Source organism: Scyliorhinus torazame, chromosome 5, assembly GCF_047496885.1.
Source record: "Scyliorhinus torazame isolate Kashiwa2021f chromosome 5, sScyTor2.1, whole genome shotgun sequence".
In the NCBI taxonomy this organism is placed as follows: Eukaryota; Metazoa; Chordata; class Chondrichthyes; order Carcharhiniformes; family Scyliorhinidae; genus Scyliorhinus; species Scyliorhinus torazame.
In genome coordinates this window covers 87,658,012-87,675,046 of record NC_092711.1, presented here as the reverse complement: position 1 = coordinate 87,675,046, position 17,035 = coordinate 87,658,012, and positions in this window count along the sequence as shown.

The window sequence follows — 17,035 nt, the reverse complement described above, 5'->3', positions numbered from 1 at the left end:
GAGTCATACTTAAAGGTGTTCGTGTCAGTAGCCAATTTTTCGATGAGCGTATCTGTACATGCGAGCTGAGCTCTGTCAGTCTCGCTGTAATCTTGCATACCTTGTCTGCCTAGTGTGATCACTTTGTCACTGTTTTTATCGACAGTGGGTAGACATTTAATGTCTTCTCGGTGGTGACATGAACTGGGTAGACTTTCATAGTCTGCTGCTGGCTGCTCCTATAAGGCAGATAGACCGTCATAGTCTTCCTCGTTCACGGCTGTCGCTCCGCAGTCTTTGATTGCGTCCATTCTGGAGTCTGTCAATGAGCTCGCTATGGAGGCTGGTATCACTCCCTCAGTGGAGTCGACCTGTGCTCTCTGCGTGATGTCGCCTTCTTCTAGGATATTTGGCATGTGGCTGTCACCCACTGTATCGACGAGCTGCCATGTCGTCATGGTACTGGATTCCTCCACCATGAGATTCGTATTGAACTTGGCACCCATGTTGCTGTTGCAATGACCATTAGATCCAGAGAACTGATCCATGGCTGAGTGGCATTCGTCAGCGAGCAAATCATCGCTTCTTGTCGACGATGTGTCATGGTGCTCTATTTGTCCAATGAGGAACTCATCTCCTGAGTAATCATCGTCAATGAACAAATCTTTTGCTATGGATTTGTCATTGTGCTCTCTTTGGGTCTTGCAAACTGCATGTTCCAGGGTGTTGCGACAGTGAGCTTTAACTGTGAGTGGAGGCTCGGGCTTCATTCTGTCGTTGGGGAAAATATAAAATATATATATATTTTTTAAAAACTTTAAAACCCTTGTCGTTTACTCTCGGGCATTTCGGATGAGGTGTGGTGACGTAAGGTTCTTCAGTTGCCGCAACCATGTCAACAGCGTATGAGTCATCATAGGCTAGGTCATCATGTTCTGACAGGTAATCACTATATATTGGTTTGCGTTCCATAGATGCCACGTTCCTAACGTCGCCGGGCCTTAGTTTTTGTACCGTGGAAGTCATCTATAGCACAGCTCGACATTTGAATGCATTGTGATTGTATCTTCCACACCTGAATTGAATTGAATTTGATTTATTGTCACGTGTACCGAGGTACAGTGAAAAGTATTTTTCTGCATACAGTCCAGACAGATAGGTCCATACACGGAGAAACATAGGACATACATACGACTGTTTGCCGAAAGCTGGACATTGCCCTTTTAAGTGGGCGCTTCCGCAGTTAGGACACGTCATGACGGTGTCCCGCCACGCTCGCGCAGCGTTGATATTGTGCTTCAGTGTTTTCGTGAGCAGAGCATTTTTGTATGGCCATTTCCAGAGTAAGGTTTTTGTGCTTCAGGAGAGATTTTCTGAGTCCATCATCAGAGATGCCACTGACAAGTTGGTCCCTGATGAGGGAGTCATGGAGGTTCTCATAATTACAGGATCAGGCCAACAGCTTTAAGCCAGTGACAAAACTGTTGAACGATTTTCCTGGTCTTTGTATACGCCTGGTGAATTTAAAGCGTTCAAATATCTCATTAACCTCCGATTTGCAGTGGATGTCGAATTTTCTTATAATTATGTCCCACTTATCCTTGTCCTTCCGCGTAGGTAAATGAATTATATATCTCCATGGCTGGTTTCCCTGCCGCAGCTAAGAGGTATGCTATTTTTTTGGAATCTGGCGCAGCGATCATGTCCTTAATTTCCAGAAACAGATTAAATTGTTGTAGGAAAATTTTCCAATTATACTAGAGATTACCAGAGGTTCTGAGGTGTTCTGGAGCTGGAAGTGACTCCATTTTTCCAGTTTGTGCCCGAGAGTTCCGAGTGTAGCAATGCTTTCCTCGGCCGAATATCTTATCCAAATTTTTTTTTTCTCATCTCTTTTTTAATTGTCGAACCTAATCTAGCTAGTTTCTGTTTTTGTCGTTAAGGCCAACACTTCTTGGTACCATGTGGTGTTACCTGAGTGGTCGATAACATGTGTTACTCAATCCTTGGTTGATGGTGAGGTCCTCTGAATCTAGTTGAAGAAGACTCAAACTCGTCCAGTAACAACAAAGATTTATTGAGTAACTCTAACAATGAGTTCTTTATCTTAACTTGGAAACTAGGGATAAGGTGAACAAGATTTAACAACAATAACTAAACTTAACTCCACTAACTATCTAAACTTTTCTGATATTACCCTGTCCACAGTACACCTGAGAGAGAGAGCAAGACACCCAGTGTGGCTGCTTTTTATACCCCTGTTGGTCCGATCCTTTAGTGATCATGTGGTGCTGCTAGTTACACATAAACCCCTTGTGTACATACACCTACAGAGATCACTGCATAGACTACTCCTATCAGTGACTTTTTCGCCTTACTATTCCTGATTTCCAGCCAAATGGATTCAACCTGATCCTCCATAACACCGATGTCATCCCTTACTGTTGCCTGGATGTCATCCTTAAATAACAGAGCTACACCACCTCCCTTACCATCCACTCTGTCCTTCCGAATAGTTTGATACCCTCGGATATTTAACTCCCAGTCGTGACCATCCTTTAACCATGTTTCAGTAATGGCCACTAAACCATAGTCATTCACGATGATTTGCGCCATCAACTCATTTACCTTATTCCGAACAGTATGAGCATTCAGGTTAAGTACACTACTGTTGGCTTTTTTACCTCTGTTTTGAATCTTAACACCTTGATCAGTAACCTCTCCTAAGTTATTTTTCCTCTTAACTTTTCTCCTAATTTTCCTTGTCGTTGAACCCATATCTTCATGTAACAATCTGCCGCGTTGCTTTCCATTTATGTTTTTACTTCCTGTTTTATTGCTTTTAGTATTAAGGGCCTATTCACTGAGCTCCCCATAGTCACTGTACCTTGTACTGTCGCCCTTTTTGATTTTTGACGATGGCTTCTCTGCCTTACACTTTCCCCCTTACTGCCTTTTGTTTCTGTCCCTGTTTTACTACTTTCCGACGTCCTGCACCGGTTCCCATCCCCCGCCCACGTTAGTTTAAGCACTCCCCAACCGCTCTAGCAAATAGCCCCCCCAAGGACATCAGTTCCAGTCCTGCCCAGGTGTAACCCGTCCAGTTTGTACCACCTCCCCCAGAACCGGTCCCAATACCCAGGAATCTGAAACCCTCCCCCTGACACCATCCCTTCAGCCATGTATTCATCCTATATATCCTGTCATTTCTACTCTAACCAGCACATAGCACCGGTAGTAATCCTGAGATCACTACCTTCGAGGTCTGATTTCTTAACTTCCTTCCTACCTCCCTGTATTCTGCTTTTAGGACCTCATCCCTTTTTTAACCTTTTTTAACCTATGTCATTTGTACCAATGTGTATCACGACCACTGGCTGTTCACCCTTCCCCTCCAGAATGTCCTGGACCCACTCTGAGACATCCTTGACCCCAGCACCAGGGAGGCAACATACCATCCTGGAGTCTCATTTGCGGCCACAGAAACGCCCGTCTGTTCCCCATACAATCAAATCCCCTATAACTATTGCACTGTCACACTTATCACCCCTCCCCTCTGCAGCAGAACCAACTGTGGTGCCACGTGTTTGGCTGTTGTTTTCCCGAGAGGCCATTCCCCTCAACAGTATCCAAAGCAGTTCTGCAGGGAATGGCCACAGGAGATTTCTGCACTACCTGCCTCGATCTCTTGCTCTGTCTGGTGGTCACCCATTCCCTTCCTGCCTGCAGAGTCTGAGCCTGCGGTGTGACCACCTCTCTATACGTGCTATCCACGATGCTCTCCGACTCGCGGATGCTCCACAGTATCTCCAGCTGCCGCTCCAGCTCTGAAACTCGAGCTTCCAGGAGCTGTAACTGGAGACACTTCCTGCACACATGTTGACCCTGGGGACTGGAACTGTCCCCAGTCTGCCACATGGAGCAAGAGGAGCAGACCGTGCCTTGGAGCTGTCCTGCCATGATTTAGTCCTTTCAATTAAACTTTTGAAATTAAATTTTAGAAAGATGTTTTTGTGTCGGATGATATCCAATCTCCTTTTACTATTTGGATGTGGTCCAAATTCTAACAGCATTGGTTCAGTCTTTCGGAGGGTAAAAGAATCTCCCCCTGCTGCAAAAGCGTTAATCTTTCCTGCATTTAGGGGAAATAAATCAGCATAGTCTTGAGTAACACAGGTAAGTTCAGCGCCAGTATCAAAAAGAAAATCAATATTATATCCTCCCACTCTTAGTGAAATATATAATCCATCCTTTTTCTGTTCAAGCAGTGCATGCAATGAAAGACAAAAAGAATCACCAAGAGTGGGGTCCATTAGTTTTTTGAAGCTTCAAGCAGAGCACGTCTTTGTATTGCGGCTAAGCTGTTGAACATGTCAGTCATTTCATTGTCGTCATTGCGTGCATCCCTGCGTGGGAACGGCTGGAGGGGCCTAGGTTCCCTGTACGTCTTGTTGGTACGCAACCCTGGGCGTGTCCTGTCTGTACGCATGACATGGCCGGCTACGGGGCAGAAACATATTGTATGAGTTATTGGACATTTCATAGGCGGATTGATACCAGAACTATTATTTCTTTAGTCGTCTTGTTTGTAACACGGTAGCATAATGGTTAGCACAATTGCTTCACAGTTCCAGGGTCCGAGGTTCGATTCCCGGCTTGGGTCACTGCCTGTGCGGAGTCTGCACGTTCTTCCCCTGTGTGCGTGGGTTTTCTCCGGGTGCTCCGGTTTCCTCCCACAGTCCAAAGATGTGCAGGTTAGGTGGATTGGACATGGTAAATTGCCCTTAGTGTCCAAAATTGGGGTTGCTGGGTTATGGGGATAGGGTGGGGGTGTGGGCTTGGGTAGGGTGCTCTTTCCAAGGGCCGGTGCAGACTCGATGGGCCAAATGGCCTCCTTCTGCACTGTAAATTCTGTGAAATCTAAAAAAATTCTATGTAACAACATGATTTCATCCAATATCCTGTTTTACCACAATAAAGACATTGTGAAGGTTTTCTGTATTCTTTTTTTAAAAATATATTTTATTCAAAATTTTTGGCCAACCATAACAGTACATTGTGTATCTTTTACACAGTAATATAACAATATAAATAACAATGGCCAGTTTTTTAAACAAGAAATAAATAATATATAAACAACATCAAAATTAATAAACAAAACAAAACTAAATGGCAACTGCCATTGTCCAAAATAAATACTCTCCAAAAATACAATTCAGCAGTCCAGTATACAATTACCGATAACAACAACCTATACATATTATACTTATACACTAACATCCCTGAGAGCCTGAGAGTCCTTATGGTTCCTCCCCCTCCCCCCCCCCCCCACCCCCCACAACCCCCCCCCCCCCCCACCCCCTGGGTTGCTGCTGCTGTGTTCTTCTTTTCCATTCCCTCTATCTTTCTGTGAGGTATTCGACGAACGGTTGCCACCGCCTGGTGAACCCTTGAGCCGATCCCCTTAGGGCGATCTTAATCCGTTCCAGCTTTATAAACCCTGCCATGTCATATATCCAGGTCTCCACACCCGGGGGCTTGGCTTCCTTCCACATCAACAGTATCCTGCGCCGGGCTACTAGGGACGCAAAGGCCAAAATATCAGCCTCTTTCGCCTCCTGCACTCCCGGCTCTTCTGCAACCCCGAATATAGCCAACCCCCAGCTTGGTTCGACCTGGACCCCCACCACCTTCGAAAGCACCTTTGTCACCCCCACCCAAAACCCCTGTAGTGCCGGACATGACCAGAACATGTGGGTGTGATTCGCTGGGCTTCTCGAGCATCTCGCACACCTATCCTCTACTCCAAAAAATTTACTGAGCCGTGCTCCAGTCATATGCGCCCTGTGTAACACCTTAAATTGTATCAGGCTTAGCCTGGCACACGAGGACGATGAGTTTACCCTACTTAGGGCATCAGCCGACAGTCCCTCCTCAATCTCCTCCCCCAGCTCTTCTTCCCATTTCCCTTTCAGCTCATCTACCATAATCTCCCCCTCGTCCCTCATTTCCCTATATATGTCTGATACCTTACCGTCCCCCACCCATGTCTTCGAGATCACTCTGTCCTGCACCTCCTGCGTCGGGAGCTGCGGGAATTCACTCACCCGTTGCCTCGCAAAAGCCCTCAGTTGCATATACCGGAATGCATTCCCTTGGGGCAACCCATATTTTTCGGTCAGCGCTCCCAGACTTGCAAACGTCCCATCTACAAACAGATCTCTCAATTGTGTTACTCCTGCTCTTTGCCATGTTCCAAATCCCCCATCCATTCTCCCCGGAGCAAACCTATGGTTATTTCTTATCGGGGACCACACCGAGGCTCCCGTCTTTCCCCTATGCCGTCTCCACTGCCCCCAAATTTTCAAAGTGGCCACCACCACCGGGCTTGTGGTGTATTTCTTCGGTGAGAACGGCAACGGCGCCGTCACCATAGCTTGTAGGCTAGTCCCCCTGCAGGATGCCCTCTCCAATCTCTTCCACGCCGCTCCCTCCTCTTCTCCCATCCACTTACATACCATTGAGATATTGGCGGCCCAGTAGTACTCACTTAGGCTCGGTAGTGCCAGCCCCCCCCTATCCCTACTACGCTGCAAAAATCCCTTCCTCACTCTCGGGGTCTTCCCGGCCCACACAAAATTCATGATACTCTTCTCAATCCTTTTGAAAAAAGCCTTCGTGATCACCACCGGGAGGCACTGAAACACAAAGAGGAATCTCGGGAGGACCACCATTTTAACCGCCTGCACCCTCCCTGCCAGTGACAGGGATACCATGTCCCATCTCTTGAAGTCCTCCTCCATCTGTTCCACCAACCGCGTTAAATTTAACCTATGCAATGTACCCCAATTCTTGGCTATCTGGATCCCCAAGTAGCGAAAGTCCCTTGTTCCCTTCCTCAGCGGTAAGTCCTCTATTTCTCTGCTCTGCTCCCCTGGATGCACCACAAACAACTCACTTTTCCCCATGTTCAGTTTATATCCTGAAAATTCTCGAAACTCCCCAAGTATCCGCAGTATCTCTGGCATCCCCTCCGCCGGGTCCGCCACATACAACAACAAATCGTCCGCATACAGAGATACCCGGTGTTCTTCTCCTCCCCTGAGTACTCCCCTCCACTTCCTGGAACCCCTCAATGCTATTGCCAGGGGCTCAATCGCCAGTGCAAACAATAATGGGGACAGAGGACATCCCTGCCTCGTCCCTCTGTGGAGCCGAAAATACGCAGACCCCCGTCCATTCGTGACCACGCTCGCCACGCTCGCCATCGGGGCCCTATACAGCAGCTGTACCCATCTAATATACTCATCTCCAAAGCCAAATCTCCTCAACACCTCCCACAAATAATCCCACTCCACTCTATCAAATGCTTTCTCGGCATCCATCGCCACCACTATCTCCGCTTCCCCCTCTGGTGGGGGCATCATCATTACCCCTAGCAGCCTCCGTATATTCGTATTCAGCTGTCTCCCCTTCACAAACCCAGTTTGGTCCTCATGGACCACCCCCGGGACACAATCCTCTATCCTCATTGCCATTACCTTGGCCAGAATCTTAGCGTCTACGTTCAGGAGGGAAATAGGCCTATAGGACCCGCATTGCAGCGGGTCTTTTTCCTTCTTTAGGAGAAGCGATATCGTTGCCTCTGACATAGTCGGGGCAGCTGTCCCCTTTCCCTCGCCTCATTAAAGGTTCTCATCAGTAGCGGGGCGAGCAAGTCCACATATTTCCTGTAAAATTCAACTGGGAATCCATCCGGTCCCGGGGCCTTCCCCGCCTGCATGCTCCTAATTCCTTTCACGACTTCCTCCATTTCGATCTGTGCTCCCAGTCCCACCCTCTCCTGCTCCTCCACCTTAGGAAATTCCAGCTGGTCCAGAAAACACATTGTTCTCTCCTTCCCATCCGGGGGCTGAGCTTCATATAATCTTTCATAGAATGCCTTGAACACTCCATTCACTCTCTCCGCTCCCCGCTCCATCTCTCCCTCCTCATCCCTCACTCCCCCTATTTCCCTCGCTGCTCCCCTTTTCCTCAATTGGTGGGCCATATTCGTACTGTACACCCTGTGCCTTCCTCCACTGTGCCTCTGCAGTACCCGTTGTCAGCAACTCAAATTCTACGTGTAGCCTTTGCCTTTCCCTGTACAGTCCCTCCTCCGGTGCCTCCACATATTGCCTGTCCACCCTCAGAAGTTCTTGCAGCAACCGCTCCCGTTCCCTACTCTCCTGCTTTCCTTTATGTGCCCTGATTGATATCAGCTCCCCTCTAACCATTGCCTTCAGCGCCTCCCAGACCACTCCCACCTGGACCTCCCCATTATCATTGAGTTCCAAGTACTTTTCAATACACCCCCTCACCCTTAGACACACCCCCTCATCCGCCATTAGTCCCATGTCCATTCCCCAGGGTGGACGCCGTTCTTTTTCCTCCCCTATCTCCAAGTCCACCCAGTGTGGAGCGTGATCCGAAATAGCTATAGCCGTATACTCCGTCCCCCTCACCTTCGGGATCAACGCCCTTCCCAAAACAAAAAAGTTTATTCGCGAATAAACTTTGTGGACATAGGAGAAAAACGAAAACTCCTTACTCCTAGGTCTGCTAAATCTCCATGGGTCTACTCCTCCCACCTGCTCCATAAAATCTTTAAGCACCTTGACTGCTGCCGGCCTCCTTCCAGTCCTGGACCTCGATCTGTCCAGCCGTGGTTCCAGCACCGTGTTAAAATCTCCACCCATTACCAACTTCCCCACCTCTAGGTCCGGGATACGTCCTAACATGCGCCTCATAAAGTTGGCATCATCCCAGTTCGGGGCATATACGTTCACTAAGACCACTGCCTCCCCCTGTAATTTGCCACTCACCATCACGTATCTGCCCCCACTATCCGCCACTATGGTCTTTGCCTCAAACATTACCCGCTTCCCCACTAGTATAGCCACCCCCTATTTTTCGCATCTAGCCCCGAATGAAACACCTGCCCCACCCATCCTTTGCGTAGTCTAACCTGGTCTATCAGTTTCAAATGCGTCTCCTGTAACATAACCACATCTGCCTTAAGTTTCTTAAGGTGTGCGAGTACCCGTGCCCTCTTTATCGGCCCGTTCAGCCCTCTCACATTCCACGTGATCAGCCGGGTTGGGGGGCTCTTTACCCCCCCCCCCCCCCCTTGTCGATTAGCCATCCCCTTTTATCCAGCTCCTCACCCGGTTCCCACGCAGCTGTGTCCCCCCCAGGCGGTGCCCTCCCGTCCCACCCACCCCACCCCATACCAGCTCCCCCTTCTCCCCAGCAGCAGCAGCCCAGTAAATCCCCCCTCCCACCCCCCCCCCCCTGCTAGATCCCCCACTAGCGTAGTTACACCCCCCATGTTGCTCCCAGAAGTCAGCAAACTCTGGCCGACCTCGGCTTCCCCCGTGACCTCGGCTCGCACCGTGCGACGCCCCCTCCTTCCTGCTACCCTATTCCCGCCATAATTATCATAGCGCGGGAACAAAGCCCGCGCTTCCCTTTTGTCCCCGCCCCCAATGGCCAACGCCCCCAGCTCCTCCACCTCCCTTCCTCCCTCCCCCACAACCTGTGGAAGAGAGAAAAGTTACCGGGTCGCAGGATTAACAACATAAAAATCATCTCTCCCCCCATTTTTCCCCCCTCTTCGCCCCCCATATTCGCCCCACCACTTTGTCTCAAACGTTCTTTTTTAATAACCCGCTTATTCCAATTTCTCTTCAACAATAAATGTCCACGCCTCATCCGCCGTTTCAAAGTAGTGGTGCTTCCCTTGATATGTGACCCACAGTCTTGCCGGCTGCAGCATTCCAAATTTAATCTTCTTTTTATGAAGCACCGCCTTGGCCCGATTAAAGCTCGCCCTTCTCGCCACCTCCGCACTCCAGTCTTGATATACGCGGATCACCGCGTTCTCCCACCTACTGCTCCGAGTTTTCTTTGCCCATCTGAGGACCATCTCTCTGTCCTTAAAACGGAGGAATCTCACCACTATGGCTCTGGGAATTTCTCCTGCTCTCGGTCCTCGCGTCATCACTCGGTATGCTCCTTCCACCTCCAACGGACCCGTCGGGGCCTCCGCTCCCATTAACGAGTGCAGCATCGTGCTCACATATGCCCCAACGTCCGACCCTTCTGCACCTTCAGGAAGACCAAGAATCCTTAAATTCTTCCTCCTCGCATTATTCTCCAGCACCTCCAGCCTTTCCACACATCGTTTATGGTGTGCCTCGTGCACCTCCGTCTTCACCACCAGGCCTTGTATATCGTCCTCGTTCTCGGCAGCCTTTGCCTTCACGACCCGAAGCTCCCGCTCCTGGGTCTTTTGCTCATCTTTTAGCCCTTCAATCGCCTGTAATATCGGGGCCAACAGCTCCTTCTTCATCTCCTTTTTAAGCTCTTCCACGCAGCGTTTCAAAAACTCGTGTTGTTCAGGGCCCCATATTAAACTACCACCTTCCGACGCCATCTTGGTTTTTGCTTGCCTTCCTTGCCGCTGCTCTAAAGGATCCACCGCAATCCGGCCACTTTCCTCTCCTTTTTCCATCCGTATCCAGGGGGGATTCCCTTCTGGTTTACCGCGCAGTGCTTTTAGCCGTTAAAATTGCCGTTGGGGCTCTTATTAAGAGCCCAAAAGTCCATTCCACCGGGAGCTGCCGAAACGTGCGACTTAGCTGGTCATCGCCGCACCCGGAACCTTTTCTGTATTCTTTTAATGGGGCAAGGGAACATGTGGAAGCCGATTCTTCTGGAGAGGTTGCATTTACGGCTGATAACCCTGCAGCAGCCGCCACTGGAGCGGCAGCTGCCACAGGCTGAATTTGGCCAGCTGGAGGGGTATTGTTTGTCTGACTATGCATGCCGCAATCGATCGGAATATATCGGTCAACTGCTTCTCGACTGAAGCTCAATTACGTAGGATCAGGTTTAAAGCGTTAGATATTTCGGCTTTTAAACCAGCTTTTAAAACATATGACCCAATTGGTGGGAAGACAGTGAATTAAAAGCCGTTAGCAGAATTGGTGGACAGATGATGAAGTTAAAATGTCATGTTTGGAACTTACCTTCATAAAAATCCGGTCGTAATCAAAATAAAGTAATTAAAGTAAATGCAGTAGCAACATCAGGAATGTATCAGGGTAAGGTTTCGACCAGATTGGATCACTGAGTGAGCAAATGAGGAGGAGTTTGAGATTCTTTGAATCTCACTCAGGGGTGCAATGATAGAATCAATGTACATCAATGGTAAGGAAAATAAACCAGTTCAAAAAGAAAAAGGAAAGAAATGGTGGCAAAAGAAATCCGGAAGTCCTGGAGAGGGCACTTCTGGAGTATCCAAACGAAGATAGAAAGTACAAATTAAAGAATAGGGCCCTCTCCACCCTTGACCTGTTCATTTGATTTTTCAGATGGAAAAAATAAATAACAGACAAACCAGTTCACAAGAAGGAAGAGAACGACAATCCAGAAAAGAATGTTTCAACAGTATTGGGGGGAAACTAATCATACAATTGGCTACATATTTGGGAGAATTAAATGACAGAGCCTGGAGGAAAACTTTACGGGTTAGAAACAAATCAAAATATCAAATTATTACTGAGCATTGAAACCTCCGGTCAGACATCTCTAACTGGACATCAGCTGATGGATGATCTGCGGTCTCCACGGGGTATGTACCATTCAGTGGATTTACTAAGGATCTCGGCAGACAGCAGCGACTGACGAGGAACCCTAACATGAGAATTTTTGTAGCTTGATGCCACGGTGGGAAAATTATTACCAATGCAGCAAACAATATTGCATTGGAGAGCTGTAATAGTTATTAAGGAAGAAATGTCATGTAAACTGTTAGGGACTGTTATGTATGTATGATAATGGGGTATGTGTGCCGTTCAAGAACTTGATCAGCATTTCTAAACTGTGTGAATGTTTTAATAGAGGGGGAATAGTGGTAGTTTAGTGTGTTTTCTTGATTTACCTGCATAGAACATCACGAATAATATTGATGTTGTTAACACACCATATTTTATATGTAATGACTATTGGTCCCAAAGTGACGAAGTGATGTATTGATATTGTACTTTATTTTTAGTGCTGAAATTGTGATAACATTTGCAAATATGTAAAGTTGTGACACACTGTCTATTTGTGTGGTTAGGTAATGAGTAATGTATTAAGATAAGACTTAATTTTTATTTTTACTGTGTATTTAACAATAGGGAGAATTTATTTGGAAAAAGGAAAGTGATAGTTCGATGTGGTTTTGCGAATACTGTTGGCATATTGTGTTGCAAATGTTGTAATGGAAAAGATACACTTTCATGTTGTAAGGGAAATGATAACAGACAAAAGGGATTTGAAGGAAATTTGTCAGAAAGATATTCTCTCACGTACACCAGGGGCTGGCAGACATACATAGTTCAGGACAATGTTAGACATTAATGTGGAGAAGTCCGGGATAGAAGCAGGATCGATTGAACCTTTTAAATTAATGAAGCAAGGGAATCAGTGGGTGGTACATGATATCATAATTTACCATTCCAATAAGAAACGGAGAGCAATTTGGATGACAGAAAAATGGGACACTCGACAGCCAGTGATGGATAAAAGACCTTTTTGGTTACTGATGGACTGGGTTGTGTGCTGTTTCTAAGGGACATGAGGAAGCCTCTACGGTGCTGCTACCCCAAGGAAGTAAAATGCTTTGGAGGTAGTGGAACACACGGATATAGCCATTGTGTTACCTTCCTGAGCAGCTACAGCTATGGTTCATGGTAATTGGACTTGAGGAACGGAAAAAAAAGACTCTTTATCGACTCTGGTCTGTGATATGGATACATTTACGAATTGATTTCGGTGCACAATTTAAAATCACAACACATACATACAAATGACAAAGATCGTGGATAAATGTTAGTCAGCATAATTGGATGGGGGGTGTAATTGACCAAATGATGTAGTTATGTTTCAAATGTCAAGACGGGATGTAATTGAAAATATGGAAAGATGTGTCATTTGAAACATGGAAGTCTGGCAATATCTGGTCTGAGAGAAACATGAGAGAACATAAGAACTAGGAGCAGGAGTAGGCCATCTGGCCCCTCGAGCCTGCTCCACCATTCAATGAGATTATGGCTGATCTTTTGTGGACTCAGCTCCACTTTCCGGCCCGAACACCATAACCCTTAATCCCTTTATTCTTCAAAAAACTATCTATCCTTATCTTAAAAACATTTAATGAAGGAGCCTCTACTGCTTCACTGGGCAAGGAATTCCATTGATTCACAACCCTTTGGGTGAAGAAGTTCCTCCTAAACTCAGTCCTAAATCTACTTCCCCTTATTTTGAGGCTATGCCCCCTAGTTCTGCTTTCACCCGCCAGTGGAAACAACCTGCCCGCATCTATCCTATCTATTCCTTTCATAATTTGATATGTTTCTATTAGATCCCCCCCTCATCCTTCTAAATTCCAACGAGTACAGTCCCAGTCTACTCAACCTCTCCTCGTAATCCAACCCCTTCAGCTCTGGGGGGAAAGATCCCATGAAGGGTTAACAGCAGCTGCAAAGAGCAGGATTATAAACAGGTGGAGCAAACAAACAGGATTTTTGTATGAAGCTAAAAACAATGGCTCACACTTTCATTGAAATTAACCATCTTAGTAAGCATCTGGAAAAGCATGGATGAGGGTTTCAGTCGAGTTAGGTGATAAATGTAAACCTTTCAAGTTATATCCAAGTGGATTTTTAGCATTACGCTAGAAGCAATGATTCACACCTTCATTGAAGTAAAATCAGCAGATAGAAAAGAATGACTCGGGGTGGGGGGGGGGGGGGGTGGGGGGGGGGGGGGGGGGGGGGGGGGGTGCAAATGTAAGATGTGAAGCTCTGCTGACATCAGGTAAATTAAAAGAAAATTGGAGACTATCAGTCTACGAGAAACATAATTTAAAGCCAAAATCAAAGTAAAAATTATGAGCTGGGGACACAGTTGGAAAATAAAACTATAGAAATGACAGGGATCAAAATTCACACCCCTGTGAAATCGAAGCATTTTGAACACCACAAAGGAAACAATATAATCAGAGATCTATAAGCTGAGGTCATGTCAAAATGAATACCTCGTCGTGTTAGAAAAATTTAGGTTAAAGGTACCTTTTACAATCCAAATGAAATAAAAGTTACTTTACAATAAAGTCATAAAAACTTAATAACTATTAGAAAAATATATAAACCCTGAGAAAGGGGCAGAGAAGGAACAAGAGAAGCAAGCAGAGTCAGCTTACAGTCAGCTCGGCCATGGGACAGAGAAAAGCAGCCGAGCTAAAACAGCTAATACACCTAAGGAAAACCAGAATTTAAAGAGGAGGCATTATCAGCTCAGAGACAGCCAGCAGAGCTAGCTCTCACAGCTCAGTACATGGGAAAGATTGAGCATAGCAACCGAGCAGAACAGTGAATATATCTAAAGAAGACCAGATTTTAAAAAGAAGATTGATTGTCAAGTTGGGCCTGAAGGTCACTTCAACCAACCAGGAGGGTCCAGAAGCAAGATCTTTTTACCTTTCTGTAAAGACAGTGATTGCAGCTTTTAAAAGAAAAAATATAATAATAAAATAGCTTAAAAGTTTTAACCTGAAACAGTGGTTATTAGCCTACTTTACTTACTTAGCAACGCGGGTCCAGGATCGATGCTACTAAGTGGTAAGTAGATGAAATCTTCTGTGAAGGTATGGGTTATACCGGGGGATAACTTGAAAATATAGTTTGACCTGAATAGCACCCACCGAAGCCTGCACAGGAGTCAGGGAGCGAGAATCCCTGTTCACCATTTAGAATGTCGGCACTTTTTGGTATGGGGGACTTCTAAGAATAGTGGTGAGTTTTCAACTTCACAGTTCAAAGCGAAAGTGCAGAAAGTAGTCAGAAATTAAGTAAGGTGATTCCGGAATGAATTGTTCAAAATTGGCAGTACTTTTTAATGTTATGGCTATCACCAATGTCTGTCCCCTTTCTGGCTGTGATTGGGTTAAAGTAATTATAGTATTATTTAATTTGATTGAGATTTCTGTCCATCAAATTTAGGTATGGAGTGATTGAAATACATCTTTCTTATGAACTTTATCAGTTGTCATGAAGATCTGTTCTGGGGCCGTTGCTGTTTGTCATTTTTATCAATGACCTAGAGGAAGGCGCAGAAGGGTGGGTGAGTAAATTTGCAGACGATACTAAAGTCGGTGGTGTTGTCGATAGTGTGGAAGGAAGTAGCAGGTTACAGAGGGATATAGATAAGCTGCAGTGCTGGGCTGAGAGGTGGCAAATGGAGTTTAATGTAGAGAAGTGTGAGGTGATTCACTTTGGAAGGAAAAACAGGAATGTGGAATATTTGGCTAATGGAAAAGTTCTTGAAAGTGTGGATGAGCAGAGGGATCTAGGTGTCCATGTACATAGATCCCTGAAAGTTGCCACCCAGGTTGATAGGGTGGTGAAGAAGGCCTATGGAGTGTTGGCCTTTATTGGTAGAGGGATTGAATTCCGGAGTCAGGAGGTCATGTTGCAGCTGTACAGAACTCTGGTACGGCCGCATTTGGAGTATTGCGTACAGTTCTGGTCACCGCATTATAGGAAGGACGTGGAGGCTTTGGAACGGGTGCAGAGGAGATTTACCAGGATGTTGCCTGGTATGGAGGGAAAATCTTATGAGGAAAGGCTGATGGACTTGAGGTTGTTTTCGTTAGAGAGAAGAAGGTTAAGAGGAAACTTAATAGAGGCATACAAAATGATCAGAGGGATAGATAGGGTGGACAGTGAGACCCTTCTCCCGCGGATGGAAATGGCTAGCACGAGGGGACATAGCCTTAAACTGAGGGGTAATAGATATAGGACAGAAGTCAGGGGTAGGTTCTTTACGCAAAGAGTAGTGAGGCCGTGGAATGCCCTACCTGCTACAGTAGTGAACTCGCCAACATTGAGGGCATTTAAAAGTTTATTGGATAAACATATGGATGATAATGGTATAGTGTAGGTTAGATGGCTTTTGTTTCGGTGCAACATCGTGGGCCGAAGGGCCTGTACTGCGCTGTATTGTTCTATGTTCTATGTTCTATAAGCCCGTGCCGACCATGCTGCCCGACTAAACTACAATCTTCTACACTTCCTGGGTCCGTATGCCTCTATTCCCATCCTATTCATATATTTGTCAAGATGCCCCTTAAATGTCACTATCGTCCCTGCTTCCACCACCTCCTCTGGTAGCGAGTTACAGGCACCCACTACCCTCTGCGTAAAAAACTTGCCTCGTACATCTACTCTAAACCTTGCCGCTCTCACCTTAAACCTATGCCTCCTAGTAATTGACCCAGTCTCATCAGTCTGCAGACTCCTGTTAAATACAGAGCAGTACAGGAGCACACTGACAGTGTAACAGTGTCTCATCAGTCTGCAGACTCCTGTTAAATACAGAGCAGTACAGGAGCACACTGACAGTGTAACACAGTCTCATCAGTCTGCAGACTCCTGTTAAATACAGAGCAGTACAGGAACACACTGACAGTGTAACACAGTCTCATTAGTCTGCAGACTCCTGTTAAATACAGAGCAGTACAGGAGCACACTGACAGTGTAACACAGTCTCATCAGTCTGCAGACTCCTGTTAAATACAGAGCAGTACAGGAGTACGCTGACAGTGTGACACAGTCTCATCAGTCTGCAGACTCCTGTTAAATACAGAGCAGTACAGGAGCTCACTGACAGTGTAACACAGTCTCATTAGTCTGCAGACTCCTGTTGAATATAGAGCAGTACAGGAGCACACTGACAGTGTAACACAGTCTCATTAGTCTGCAGACTCGTTTGGAGACTTGGGCAGAGAGATGGCAGATGGAGTTCAATCCGGACAAATGTGAGGTGATGCATTTTGGAAGGTCTAATACAGGTAGGGAAAATACAGTGAATGGCAGCACCCACAAGTGTATTGACAGTCAGAGAGATCTAGGTGTACAGGACCACAGGTCACTGAAAGGGGCAACACATGTGGAGAAGGTAGTCA